We start from the raw sequence: 15361 nt of genomic DNA, 5'->3' as shown, positions 1-15361 counted from the left end.
CCACGGCCAAACCAACTTCATGATTGTTATTTATTAATATTGTAATAAGTGTGTGCTGTGTGTACCAAATCAATAATACACTTTTAATATAATATTAAAAGGCTATTTAAATAAAGTCTCCCACTCCTAAATATCATATGTGCGAGCGAGGCCGCGCCATTATCGAGTCCAAGGAGGCAGATGGATCCATTTATCGTGTCGAATATTATTTTATATGGTGTAATCAAACATCCTAAAGGCAATTTACTAGCACAGAGAAAATGCCTAGGTTGGGTGCTATCAGGAAAACTGTCTCAAGAAACGGTTTCTTCGAAAACCAAAGGTTGCAAGTTTGCATGTTCCACCAGATTTTTTGGGAAATAGAACCAAATACTATAGGAAAGAGATTATCAAAAGAAGAGGAATTTTGTGAAAATCTTTATGACTACGCAGATCAAGACGGAAGATTCGTGGTTAAACTACCATTTCAGACTGAAAATCCACAGTGTAGGCATGGAAATCTTAGAGAAATTGCTGCTAAGAGGTTTGAAATATTAGAGAAAAAATTATCAAGAAACCAGAAACTAAAATAACAATACCATGAATGAATATTTAAATTTAAATTTGGTCGAAATAAATCATACAGAAATGTATAATTCTAATACAGTTTATCTCCCTCACCACTCGGTGCTTCGAGAATATAAGGAAATGACGAACCTTCGAGTAGTCTTTGACTTCATGTAAAGGAGTCAATAATGTTTCTCGAAGTGATGAGCTACATATTGGTTCTGAATTGCAGCTAGACTTGCGACACATATTGATGAAAAGGAACCCTCCGGATGGCGAGGCCTCCACTAGTGCGGTTCAGCAACTAGAGAGGACCCCATCATCCTGGGAGGATCTTGAGGATGACATAGTCCTGATAGGGGTTCCCCAAGTTCCGTCTAACTAGAAAAAGACACGATCAAAAAGACTGACGGTTCCTATTGCTAAACGCACACTCAGAATCAAAAAGTTCGTTCTGTGCTATTAATGGAAAAGGGCTGCTGTTTTTCGACGCAAAGCAACTGTGGAAGATTAACCAGTAATCGATTCTCAGACACCTACTATTCCCTTAGACAATTTTTACAAGTTTTATTCCCCAGACCATAAAACTGACATTGTAGAATAAAGAAATGCGTATTCAGTGGAAAATGCCGGACGATCGATTGAATTAGTTGGAAGACGAACTTCGAGAATTTCTGGCTATTCACATCATCATGGGGGTCGTACGAGTCCATGCCTTCATATACTGACTATTGGAGTCTGCAATACCAAAAAATTCGAATATGCCTTTATTTCATACCGACAATGGCACTGATAATAGTGAAAGATATCACTAGATTCGGCCCGTAGTTGAAAAAATAAGAGCTAATTGTTTAGCTCAAGAAGTCGAGACCAAGTTCAGCATAGACGAGATGATGATTCCTTACAAAGGGACTAAGGCCGGCAAGAGACGCCAATATATGAAAGATAACGCCAATAAATGGGGGTTCAAAAACTATGTCAGAGCTGGAGTATCAGGTATGGTCTACGATTTTATCATGTACGGAGGAGAGGACACTTTCAGGTTCCATAATTTCATAGAAGAAGAATTAGCCACATTCAAGAACTAAGCCTTAATAAATTCAAAAATTGTATAAAGCGGAAACTTTGTCAGAAAGCCTTTTATTTCAAAGACTATATTGAGGACAAAAAGGCTTGGGATTGAGCTGCTCCAATAAATTTACACAATTAATGTTGATTTAAATACCTTTTTACATATTCTATACAATGACATGAATATTTACTTTGTAAAGTATTACTTATACTATTTTTAATTATTGTGAATGTGAAGACTACGTGGTTCATTGTTTTTTATTTATTTTATCCTTGCATGCATATCCGCCTGATTTCCCTTGGTTGAATGCCTAGTGCGACCTCCAGGGAATTCAATGCGGTGCCGTCATTCATTGAGAATGAATATTGTCTGGTGCTGCAGCCGGTATGGAGGGTTCAGGAGGAAATTTTAGTGGGTTGGGTTTCTCCCCTCTGATAAGCAGAGGGACTAAGAGATAACCACCCGAACAGTCCCCGCGATAGCGACTGCATACGCTCGCGGGCCTGCATTTGTGCATTTTTACCTCCTTCGTAAAAAAAAGGAATATTCAACTTATTTATATAAAGAGGTTTGATTTATGTTTGTTTTTAATTAAAGTTTCAATAAATATTGTGGCGTACCTATACCTTATATCTATATTAATGATTATATTAGTATAACTTCACATGCATTGTATTAGAGCAGGGAGTATTACGGCCTGGCCACGGGGATCGGCGGTGCGAACGGCGATGCGGGAGGCGAGGCGACCATTCGCGCGGCGCCGTTTGCAGGCCACGCACCAGTCACGTTTGCCGCCGCGACCAGTAAGGAAGTTCGACAGCGAAATGTCTTTATCGAAATCATCTCGATATTGCTTGGTTCAAGACCTAATATTTGGAGAAATTGTGGAGTACATGATTTAAATAAGATTCGGAATCGAAGGTATAGATGGAGAATTCCACAAGAAGTATGAGAAATACAGAATATATCCAGAATTATTTTTTTGAGTATACCAGAATGAGTATTGAAACCTTCGATTATATTCTTATGAATATTCAACCAGAATTGGAGAAAAAAGTTAATGCAAATAGAATTTTAAGTGCCGCTGAAAAATTGTTTTTGACATTAAGGTATATTAAATTAATGCTGTGGATGGCCAGACTTTCAAATAGCTGGTCTAGCCAGTATTTCAGTAATAAAAAACTCTGTATTCATTTTTCGCCGCGACCCCGACTAAACTTATTTATTCCCTTCTCTATTCGCCGCGACTGCCGCTCGACTCCGTGGCTTGCACCGTACTGATTCATGCATTTGTTTCGCTCGCCCGTCGCGACGTCAGTCGCCCGCGCGATTCGCTCGGTACATTTCGCCGGTCGCCGTTGCGCGTGGCTTGATTAGTACAGTGAAATTAGTCTCGAGAAATTTTTGCATATGTAGTGGTGTGTATATTACTCAGATCTTAGAGCGCGTTTCCACTATATCGTTCTGGCCTATACAAAAATGTTTCGATATCCTAACATTACTATTTAATATTATACTTATCCCTAGCAACACTCTGATTTTTGTTATCAATAAAAACAAGTTTTTATTTAAAAAAAAAGGTTTTGACTTTATAAAAAAAAGGTGTGTGCGCGATTCACACACGATAGAAGTGAAACTTCAAAGAGGAGAGACCGATATATATTTTTTTTTCCTTTCATCTAGGTTTTTAAAACTCCGGGGGGTCTACGGGGGGGTCAAAATTTATTTTTGGCCTAGGACGCACCGTTTCCGAGATATTTCAATCTAAAGCAAAAAATCGTCACTTGATAGTGGAAAGTGGAAACACGCACAAAACCAGAATAAACCAGTTTACGCTGTCCGCAGGTGCCACGTGCAGTCCGGCGTCAGTCGCTTGGTACTGTTAGAACATAAAGCACACATTTCATTCAAAAATTATAATTATTACGTTAATTGTTAAATTTTGTATTTGTTGATTGTTGTTATTGTTTGTTATTATTGTTATAATATTTGTTGAAGTGTTTAATTTGTGTGTAAGTGTTGCAACTTTATATTGTTAATTAAAAATGGCTCCAGTGTTAAAACATGGTCGAGGCAAGCCTTTGACTTCTCAAACTAAAGAAGTTTTGTACTGTTTGTACAAATATTTCGAAAATGAGTGTAATAACAACCCGAGCAGTATTATGACTCCCACTCAATTAGTTGCTAAATCAACGGGAATTTCAATAGCATCCGTCAGAAAGGTAGTATCAGAAAGCAAATGTCGACCTTCAGATCAGGAAGTAACATTTAAATCTCCTAAAAAGAAACCGAATCGTAAACCTACAATAGTAATCGATAACTTTGATCAGCAAGTTATCAGAAGAACAATTCATGACTTCCACATCACAAATAAAGAAATTCCCACTTTGAAAACTTTGCACGCAAAATTAAAAGAAGATATCGATTATAAAGGTTGTGTCAGCACGTTACGAAAACACGTCATGTCATTAGGTTTTAATTGGAAGCAAACAGAAGATAACCGGAAACTTCTTATGGAAAAACACGAAATTAGATACTTGCGAATTAATTATTTGATGAAAATTGCTGAATATCGTGAACAACGCCGACCAATTGTTTACACCGACGAAACATATATACATACATCACATACCCTCTCGAAATCTTGGTCAGATGGAAGCACTTCAGGTTTGAAGCAACATATATCGAAAGGCAACCGCTTAATCATTGTTCATGCCGGTGGTATGGATGGCTTTATACCAAATGCATTGCTTATGTTTAAAGCCAACCAAAAAAGTGGAGATTACCACGACAATATGAACTATGACAACTATTCAAGGTGGATTCAAACTCAATTAATACCCAACTTACAACCAAATAGTGTTGTTGTTGTTGACAACGCACCATATCATAACTCAATACAAAATCCTGCACCGAATAGTAATTCTAGAAAACAGCAAATGATTGACTGGCTGACATTGCGAAACATTGAGCATTCATCCACGTTGCTTAAGCCTCAATTATATGAACTGATTCTGCAAAACAAGGCGAGATTTGTAGAGTACAAGATAGACGAAATATTACGACAGCACGGTCATACTGTGCTGCGTTTACCACCATACCATCCGGAGTTTAATCCTATAGAAAATATATGGGGGATAGTGAAAACATATGTCGCAAAAAAGAATGTCGCAATGAATATGAAGGTTATAATGTCATTAGCTGAAGAAAAAATGAACGCCATAACTGTAGAGGAATGGAGAAAAGTTTGTCTGCATGCTATTGAGGAGGAAAACAAATATCAGGGTAGAGACGCAGCTTTAGACACAATATCAGAACGAATCATAATTAATTTAAATAATTCATCTGATGAAAGCGAGGATGGGGATGATTGTGATATGCCTGGGGTTGATGAATTATTAGAATAAAACATTTATGGCCGGAGAACACCTAATTCATACACGTCTTCACTGAAGTGAAAACCGGCATTCACTGCTTGTAATATTTGGAACTGGCTTATCTGCCTCATACAGTTCCATAGATTACAATGCAGTGGATACACATTTTCACGTCCGTATTAGTACGTAGTGCGTATGCGTAGACGTGTACGCATTTGGTGTGCTCCAGCCACAAACGTATATTACCTTTAAAAAAATAAAAACTAAAAATAAAATGTTGTTTTTTTTTTTATTTGCTGACCATACACTACTACAAACGCAAAAATTTCTCCAAGCTAATTTACCTGTACATTGCTATGAGTTTATTTCAGTCGCTAGACGCATCGCCGTTCGCACCGCGCGAATATTCGCATCGGCGAATGTCCCGTGGCCAGGCTGTTAAATGTATCTTCGAACTGTAAACATCGTTATTATTTAGTCCCGTCCTTACATGGCGACCCTGCCATTTAAGGTTCGGTTTCGGGTTGCAGCTCAGTGAATTGTGAAACATGATTTTGGACATTCGAATTTTAATTGTTCGAACATTCGCGAGTTACAAATTGGTTTTTAAAAATGGGTAAGGTGCAAAGTAAAGAAAGAATCGTGATTGCTCAAAATGCCGCAGGTGGCGTAAATTCAGCTGATGTGGAACAGGTTCACTACAACCAAAAAGTGCAAATATTATTTTGGCGATTTTACTCGTAATTATCATTTTGGGGGCAAAATTCATGGTGTAACGCTGTCACATAAATTGGATGCGGCAGGTGATGACCTTAAAACGTTCGATCACCAGGCGTGAACCAAGGCGAGAGGAGAAAATTCCGGACTCTATCGTTTAGCCTTGAGTCTCTTTAGATTTGGAGAGACGGAAAAAAATGTGTGTGCAAGTGAAATTGTGTCGTAAGCAGGGTGTAGTTATTAGTGGTCAGTGATCTGTCACCGAGACCGGTCGTTACCTGCGCGCGCTAGTGAATTATTTTTCCACGAGTGCAATTACCTACCTACCCTCACTGTGATAGTGACTATTTATAGAATCGTTTTTTGTGTGTTTTCTATAAGTGATAACTTCGCTACTTGCCAATTGATTCTGATTACAGGAACAAAATGAACCCGCAATCGTTAGTCAATAACCCTAGTTATGCTACTGTCACCCAAAATACCATGTTCCCTAAAAAGGATCAAGCAATAATTGTCATCGATGCTTTAGAAAACGTTCAAATCAAAGAATATGCCCAAGCTTTAGGAAGAATCATAGACCCATCCGAAATCCGATTTTTATCAAGAATATCAAACAACAGAATTTGTTTAACGTTTCTTTAAAGGTAATCGCTGATGAGATCATTGACAATAAAAAAATATGTTACAATACTAAATCAAAAACTACCCATCCGACCGCTGATCAGTAGAAACAGACGTATCATCATATCCAATGTTTGGTCCCATTATACCGCACATCGATATTGAAAATAAACTAGCGAAACAGATGTATCATCATATCCAATGATTGTACCATTATACCGCACATCGATATTGAAAAGAAACTAGCGAAACAGATGTATCATCATATCCAATGTTTGTACCATTATACCGCACATCGATATTGAAAAGAAACTAGCGAAACAGATGTATCATCATATCCAATGTTTGTACCATTATACCGCACATCGATATTGAAAAGAAACTGTTAGAAATGAATATCACACCGCAGTCTCCCATCTCTTTCCTGCGTGCTGGTTTCAATGAAACGGGCAATAATCACATTCTATGCTTCGAAGACAAGTTTCAGTAACTCCCGAAGATTTCACCCGACTTCCAGAAAAAATATTTACTTTATTTACAACACCTTTCAGATCCTCTCTTAATAGCCAATTACATAGTTTCTGTAAAGAATAATAATCGAGTGAATATATCCGTAGTGAATACATCGGAGGAACTAATAACTTTAGATTCTGATATTAAAGTTAAAATACAACCCCTCCATGTCAATTCCTTCCAAGTAGACCCTGATATCACTTCTGCTAAATGGACAATTTCAAAAGAAGAAGTACTAAATCTATTTAGAACTGATCATTTAAATGACGAAGAGAAAAAATCCTTAACCGATATTTGTTCGCAATATTTTGAAATTTTTTATGTACCAGGTTACAAACTGACTACCACTGACCTTCTTAAACATGAAATAAATACACATCCCGCTGAGCCAATTAATGTGAAATCTTATCTATATTATACTTACTTATATTTTAATGTGATAAGATATTGCTATTGTACTTTATTGTATTTTAAATTTAAGAATATTGTTAATATTAAAAAAAAATACCATATTTGTTTAATTTCGTTTAACATTTTAAATTGTATATGGCGTACCTATGCCTTATAATATCTATATTAATGATTATATTAGTATAAATTCACATGCATTGTATTAGAGCAGGGAGTATTAAATGTATCTTCGAACTGTAAACATCGTTCTTATTTAGACCCGTCCTTACGAGATTAAATCAATGTTTTCCGAACCTTTCTTCGTTCAGAAGCTGTCATACGGTGAACAGTACATGCAACGAATCATAAGGAAGGGTTAATTATGGATCAGCCAGTACATTTCAGAAAATCTTCTATTTTCTATTTGTATTGTTAAAGTAAAAGATAACAACTGTTTAAATATAACTAACTGTGTAATAAAAACTAACCTAAATCTTAATATTATACCGTTAGATTCCATTTCATATGCCATTTATTTAATAAGTCGTGATATAACTCACAGTACCGATAAAGTTATTAACTCATTGAGATTGAGTAATTTAAATATGTATAGAGAACAATGCTCTTATTGAACTATGTTCGAAATTCTCTGACATATTCTATCTTCCCGACGATCAACTTACTTATACTTCTGCAATTAAACAATCAAAAAATTTTGGGGGTCCATGAAATGAAAATGGGGTCCACGATAGTGGATCTCAACACATACACTGATAGTACCTATTTACTTACATCATACTATCTTATAATATCAAACATATACATTATATTGACTTATATTATTTTATTTATAGTTTATTTTGTTTATTCTTATTACTGGGACGATACAACCCATGCAAAAAGCAGTAATGAAATAATAAGTGCTTTTTACAACTTCCTGCAAAATAACAATTTGATGGACAATATTAAGGTATTAAGAATAATATCTGATGGGTGTTCTGGACAGAACAAGAATACCGGCATGATCTCAATGCCCGGTAAATGGCTTTACTTAGAAGCACCAAGGCAACTTAAAAGAATAGAAATAATTTACCCTATTGTTGGCCACTCGTTTATTCCCCCAGACAGGGTTTTTGCTAAAATTGAAAAGGTCATAAAAACTAAGGAAGTTATAACATCACCAACTGAATATGTGTCCGTATTGCAAGAACATACACAATGTACAGATCTGGCATCAATTCCTGTATATGACTGGAAGACTATTTATCAGAATATTATAAAGCCCGGACTATGACTGAAAATGTAATACATTTCGGTCTAAAGTCAGTGCAAGGAGAAGTTAACTATCGGGCAGAAAACCACACAAAAATGACAATTACCAAAAAAGGGAAAAAAATAACTATGATTCAACCTGATATCATTCAACCTAATAAAATAATCCCGAATGCTGCCAAATTACACGATGTTTTGAAATTATTAAAAACGCATTTCGGTGATAATTGGGAAACCTTGGAGACATTAACTTTTTATAAAATAGTTAAAGAGAGAGCACAAGAACATATGATTGACTTACAAAGGGACTAAGGCCGGCAAGAGACGCAAATACATGAAAGACAAAGCCAATAAATGGGGGTTCAAAATCTATGTCAGAGCTGGAGTATCACGTATGATCTAAGATTTTATCATGTACGGAGGAGAGGACGCTTTAAGGTTCCATAATTTCATAGAAGAAGAATTGTCGCTAGGGTTTGGAGCTCAAGTATATTTCTTTTTCATGCCCAGAACTCTTCTACATACTGAGAGAAAACTACGGAATTTTGAGATTGGGCACCATCAGAAAAAATAGACTGAGAGGAGCAGATGCAGTTATACGTACGGAAAAAGAAATTAAGAAAAGCCTCGAGAATCTTATCATCAAGCAGTTTGTGACAAAATCGCCTGGTAGTTGTGCGTTGGAATGACAACAAAGTCGTAACGTCGTTGATGTCGGCGCTCCCGCGACCCTTTATCCTCATGGGAGACCTTAATGCTAGGTCTCCCACTTGGGGTGACAGGGTGTCGTGTCAGAGGGGTCCGGTTGTAGAGAAGTGGGCGGCGGAGTTGCGCCTTGTTTTCTTAAATGAGAGAACAGTGCCCATCTGAATCCGCACGCAAGGCAGTTCAAGGGTGGATGTCACTCTTCCTTCGACTACGGCGTGGAGCGTGTTGGACGGAGTCGAGACCCTATCGGATCATCAATATATCCGGATGTGGGTCTCTACGTCGATGAGGTGGGGAATGCAAGGGCAGACACTCCAGAGTCGGGAGAGTTTCCCCCGCTGGTCGATACGCCGACTGGACCGCCAGATCGCGGAGGAGGTGGCCATTGTGGAGGGCTAGTGTATGCCCGCTGGTGTTGTGGAAGTGGAGGAAGGAGCTGGCAGACTGAACCTAAGTCTACGGAGAGTATCGAATGCGGCAATGCCCAAATGGAGGCCACCGAAGGGGAGGAGGGCGGTCTACAGCTGGGCGTCGGAGATTAGCAATCTACGGGGCGCATGTGGCGAAGCCAGAAGGGCCTACGACAGAAGTCGCCGGAGGAGAGGAGATGGCCCCGATGTTACGGAGAGATGAGGTCGAGCTGTAAATTACATGTATACGCAAAATCGCACATTTAAACCGATACCGAATCAAGTAGCTAAGTCTTTTCACCGGGAAAATAACAGAGGATTCACAAGTAATTCTCGAGGACGCGGACGTATTTCTGGGCGTTCTGTATATCGTGGTAATTACAATAGTAGTAAAAGACAGCATGGATATGTTTGAAACCAACCCCAAAGCGTTGTACAAGGTAATTATTCGTCAGAAAATAACCAAAATTTAGAGTTTTTTCGATTCTAACTTTATTTTATCATGCAACGCATATAATAATTTCGTAGGATTAACAACGTTAGGTACCAAATATAGACTGTTGAAAACTGAGGTTAAAATTCCAAACGTATTTTCAATTACAACTCGGGATCTAGATAAATTTTGGTTAATAACCTTTTTGGTGAGCCTACTTCATGGTTTCCAGGGTAGGGTTTCATTACGTGTTGGCTCAATGCAAAAGCACCGTCAGCTAAAAACACGGAATATTAATATTCGATCCTGGAAGTGGACATGGTGGTGGAAAATCTATCTCGTAATAATATAATGTAATAATAAAGCAAATGGCCGTGGCTTTTGGACAATTAACAAATGTTTTGGGTCAAAGGCAGAATTAAAATATACCTGCTCACAAAGACGATGATTGCAATCTATACGCAAAATTATTGGCTATAAAGCTACGTGAACTGTCAACTGATGAACAAAAAATTATGATGTACCAAATAGATGGGTTGTTTATAAACAGAATCAGTCAAAAATCAAATGAGCGAATTACATACGGTACCCTAAAGTACATCGCTGACATCGCGGCACGTGTATGGTCAACGTGCCGGCTTCGAGGAATTGCTCTGCTGATACAGCATTTACCGCGTTTAACATTTTAATTAAATAAAATATGTTTGTGCATTCCGATTTTATCTAGCACCGATAACGGACTTAGTTTTGTAATTTAATTATAAGTTTATTAATAAATACTTAGCTAATTATTGTTTTTGTTTTGGGAGTCCGGGCTGTCGTAATAAGCGTCATACACCATACTCTCAATATTATTCTCGACCGTCGTCAATGGCATATTCAACACCATCTCCTCAAGTCATTCGGAGTCGGCCAACATCAGTTAATAGTGTTTATTCTGAACCTATTCATAACAACCAAAGTTTCTTCCCTCTCCAAACACACAAACTTCTTATTCAGCGCCAGACATGGCAAAACATATTCCAACTCCAATAGCTCCAGCTTCGTCTACATCAACAGCACCCTCGTCATCTATTCGTATCATTCGGACCAAATCATCAACCCAGCCCCACGTGAAACCAACATTATAAACATGGCTATGTTGAATGCTTTCGAAGATTTTGATTCGTCGACATAATTCTTATTTAAATTAATAAATAATTAAACAATAAAGCAGTCGGCTAACATACATTAATAGAACAGATTTCCTATGATTCTATTAAAATCTAAATAAATGTATTACATGTTTTGTTTTATTCCTACCTTAACTAGATCCTTTAGAATTTCATTAAGAGCTCGGCAAACTTAGACATAGACATAGACATAACATTTATTGCAACAACAGTACTTAAAGAAAAAAATAAAATAAGACATCAAAAACAATAAAAAATAAAAATCCCCTTTTGCCATTCGGTTGGCTTCTAGTGTGCAATGTGTGTGTGCTGTGGTTGTAATTGGCCCTGGCTCAGCATTATGCTGAGGAGCAAAAAGTTCCACAGCGCTGGTCATTCTGCCAGAGACCACAGCAGCAACTTCACGAATGATTATTGATATCATAGAGACAGATACTTTAAACAAGTATTGAAGGCTTTTGTAAGAATCACCAGATGCCAAAAATCGTAGCGTAATGGCAAGACGAAATTTGGCTGGTATAGCTTCTCTGAAGTCTGTATCATGCTTGGATGACAATAAGAAGAAGTATTGGAATAATATAATTGTTATACGAAGCAAGCATTTATATTATACACCAGAATCGAATTATGAGAATTCATCACACTATCTAATTCTGTAATATTTGCTTTTTGATAGACCATATCTGTGTGCGCTTGAGAGCACGCTTGCGCACATAGTACTGGTAATGGAGAAATAGAGATAAATGTCATTTTCCATCCCTCTAATCCAGGATATATGCTTCAGGCTATAACACTAAACTAGGTAAATTACTTACAAGTTCCTTCTATGTTTCAGAGACTGCATTAGACAATAATGAGCAGGTTGCAAGGGATGAAACAAATGAAGTGAGAAATGGATGATAGGTTACAAAAAGGAGTGGAACACCGGGGGTATTCTGCGTTTGGCTCTCGGACGTGATGGACACTTTAGTGGTTTTTTTAGTTTAGTTGTGCTAATTATATTGTTGTTCTATTTAGTTGTGTTAAATATTATTTCTGGTTGAGTATAAAGGATGATTCACGCTACACCGTGTCTCGACCGGGCCGTGCCCCGATCGGGCACGAGAGAGAGATGCTGATGAGATCATTGACAATAAAAAATATGTTACAATCCAAAATCAAAAACTACCCATCCGACCGCTGATCAGCAGAGACAGATGTATCATCATATCCAATGTTTGTCCCATTACCATAAATATTCTTAAATATTGGTACCAAAGTCAGGTCAATAGTGTGCGTTGGGAGGGTGTCCTGTCGGATCCGTATAGGATGGAGTGTGGGTTGCGGCAAGGTGGGTTGACTTCTCCCATACTTTTTAACTTGTATGTAAATGAGCTGACATAGGAGTTAACCGGCACCAGAATTGGCTGTAACGTAGATGGCATTAACCTTAACAATTTAAGCTATGCTGATGACATGGTACTGCTTAGCGCTTCTGTCTGCGGGTTAAGAAAATTATTAGCTATTTGTGAAAAATATGCTGCATCCCATGGTCTTATCTATAATGCCAAGAAAAGCCAAGTGATGGTGTTTGAGTCAGGGAGGAGGAGACTACAAAATGTGCCGACCGTTACTATTAACAACTGTGTTTTACAGCGAGTTAGTAAGTTTAAATGACCTCCCGCGTGTCTGTGCCGTGCGCGGGGACCCGTACGGGGGGATGAAGGAATCCTGGGGGTTGAGTGGAGTAGTGCGCCGGAACAGTTGTGCGCTGCACACAACACACCTCTTTGGTCTGGATTTCTCCTCACACGGGAGGCCGGGGTTTAGCTAACCACGGTCAATCGGCTGTGGCATCCCATAAGCGGGCTGCCGAGCGAGAGTCGGGATGTGGGGTGGGGGCCGTCGGCGCGGTACGGGACTCGGGGTGAGTTTGCGTCATAGTCTCGTGATGTGAACAGCTCCGTACTTCCTTGCTGCGTGCGGATGCGTCTGCCTCCCTACGTGCTGGCTCTATACCGGAGGAGTAGCTCTGACGTCGCTTGCTGAGCAAGGGACGTCCCCGACTTGAGGGCTCCGTGGCGGGTGGAGAGCTCCAATGGTGAATCCAAACCATATCACCTCATGGATAAAGAGGCTAAAAAACTTAGTAAAACAATCACTAACACCAACAAACTCAGGGTTGCGTCTTTGGACGTGTCGCGGTGCAAGTCACCAGTGGCGCGATACTCTGATGCCCCTGTCACACACACGGATACACCCTCACGGGCAGCGTCCGGGACCCCAAAGGAGAGGGCAGCGGCTGGGGTTGCACTAATCCGGGCTGCACTCCGGCCCGTACCCAATCCGATGGAATCCCTTATACCACCGCACAAGGATGTGACCACTGCTGCGGCCAGGTTGACTGCGTCGGTCGAGCCAAAGATGGCAACTCCGGACGATGATACAGCATTGTCTGCGTCTGAAGGGGGTGCTTCCGCGGCAAGAACGATGCGGCAGACCGAGGCTGCGACGGAGGGCACGTCCAGTGAATAACCACGACCGTGGATATGTCGGCCCTGAAGACCGCAATTCAGGAGCCGACTTTCAAAATGGTCGTAAGCAACTCTAAAAGGCGACGGCACAGGAGAGCCATAAGGGCGCCGGAACAGCAGAAGCTGGTCACCGGCGCTCCGAGGCCACCTGTGAAACCTGGAACTGCCCCCGCTGTAACCACAGTAGAGAGAGGCGGGAAAAGGACACCGAAGCCTAAAAGATCCACTGCTGCGCCCGTGCCTAGCTGCTCTGGGTGCGGCAAGGGACTTAAGAGTTCTAAAACAAACCAAGCCACGAAGGGCCAGAAGCGCGACCGGCCAGAGGAAACCGTAACACCGACTGGGGAAAGTAAAAGGGTCAAACCCAACAAACCCCAGACAGTGGCAGGGACCTCGGCCAGTTACGCGGAAGCGGCAGCATCATACAAAGCTAACGAGCCGTGATGACTGAGCCTTTCGTGGATATGACACAAGAACAGGCGGATAACATCCGCCTACAAATCGAGGGCAAAATTCAAGATGAGCTCCTGGCGGATCTTGATGCTACCCTAACTACCGAGCCCAACGACATCAGGTTCCGGGGTAAGGCCCATTTCTCGGATGGTGTCCTCAAAACTTGGTGCGAGGACACATACACTCTGAGTTGGCTGACCGGAACTTGTGATGTCATCACAAATCCAGTACCTGACACCAGGTTGGTGGTTCGGCCTCAATCGACGATTCCGAACAAAATTCCGTGTCTGCTACATGTACCAGACTACAGTGGCAACACGGAAACACTGAAGAAACTGATCACGAGGCAAAACCGCCACCTCAACATCAGATCCTGGACCCTGACACACGAACGAAGAACTCAGGACCCTACAGGCGTGTCCCTCTTCTTTCGTGTGCCAGAGTTTGAGATCTCTAAAATCAAAGAACATAATCGGCGTTTATACTACCTGATGGGGAACATCTATATCCGCATCCTGGATAGAGATGAACCCTCGCAGGTGGCCAACGCCCCACCAACTGCTGCCAGCTGACGGGGGCAGATTCGGTCACCGGGGCACACGTCCCTATGGAGGTAGCTACACAACCACCGTCACCGGTGCAACTAACTTCGGATGATGAGTTGTTTCAGGAGACCGGGGGGAGTGAATTCAGCGACAGCTGTCTGCGCTCCTCCCCATCGCCGAACTGACCTTATCCAGGCTAACCTCCAGCACAGTCAGACAGCGTCGGCTTCCCTACGCAGACTGCTGGAGACTAATCCGAAGACCATCGCCGCGATCCAGGAGCCGTGGATCAGGAATGGCAAGATATGTGGCCTGGGCGGCACCGGTGGTAAACTTTTACTGGATACCTCCGTAAGTAACCCTAGAACTTGCATAATCTTGCCTAAACATGTACCAGCATTTCTAATAAACGAACTCTGTTCAAGGAACCTTACAGCTATTAGGTTACCCAGAAACAATCAACCAGACGTCGTCCTGGCGTCCGCCTACTTACCAGGTGACGAGGACGTGCCCACTCCAGAACTCGGCCTTCTGGCTGACTACTGTGAGAGGGAGAAACTGGAGCTAATCATCGCGGCGGACTCCAATGCGCACCACACGTTATGGGGTAACGCTAGTA

The 15361-nt window shown here is 40.6% G+C and overlaps 1 long non-coding RNA gene across 1 annotated transcript; it reads left to right on the top strand.

Annotated features, from left to right (window-relative positions):
• The first annotated feature begins 14769 nt into the window (after positions 1-14769).
• On the top strand, positions 14770-15361 carry LOC125058420. The gene is made up of 2 exons (XR_007118397.1): positions 14770-15093; positions 15168-15361. It is a non-coding gene; the product is annotated as an uncharacterized LOC125058420 (long non-coding RNA).

The sequence above is a fragment of the Pieris napi genome, chromosome 18 (assembly GCF_905475465.1).
Source record: "Pieris napi chromosome 18, ilPieNapi1.2, whole genome shotgun sequence".
Lineage (NCBI taxonomy): Eukaryota > Metazoa > Arthropoda > Insecta > Lepidoptera > Pieridae > Pieris > Pieris napi.
This window is presented reverse-complemented; position numbering and strand designations above follow the sequence as displayed.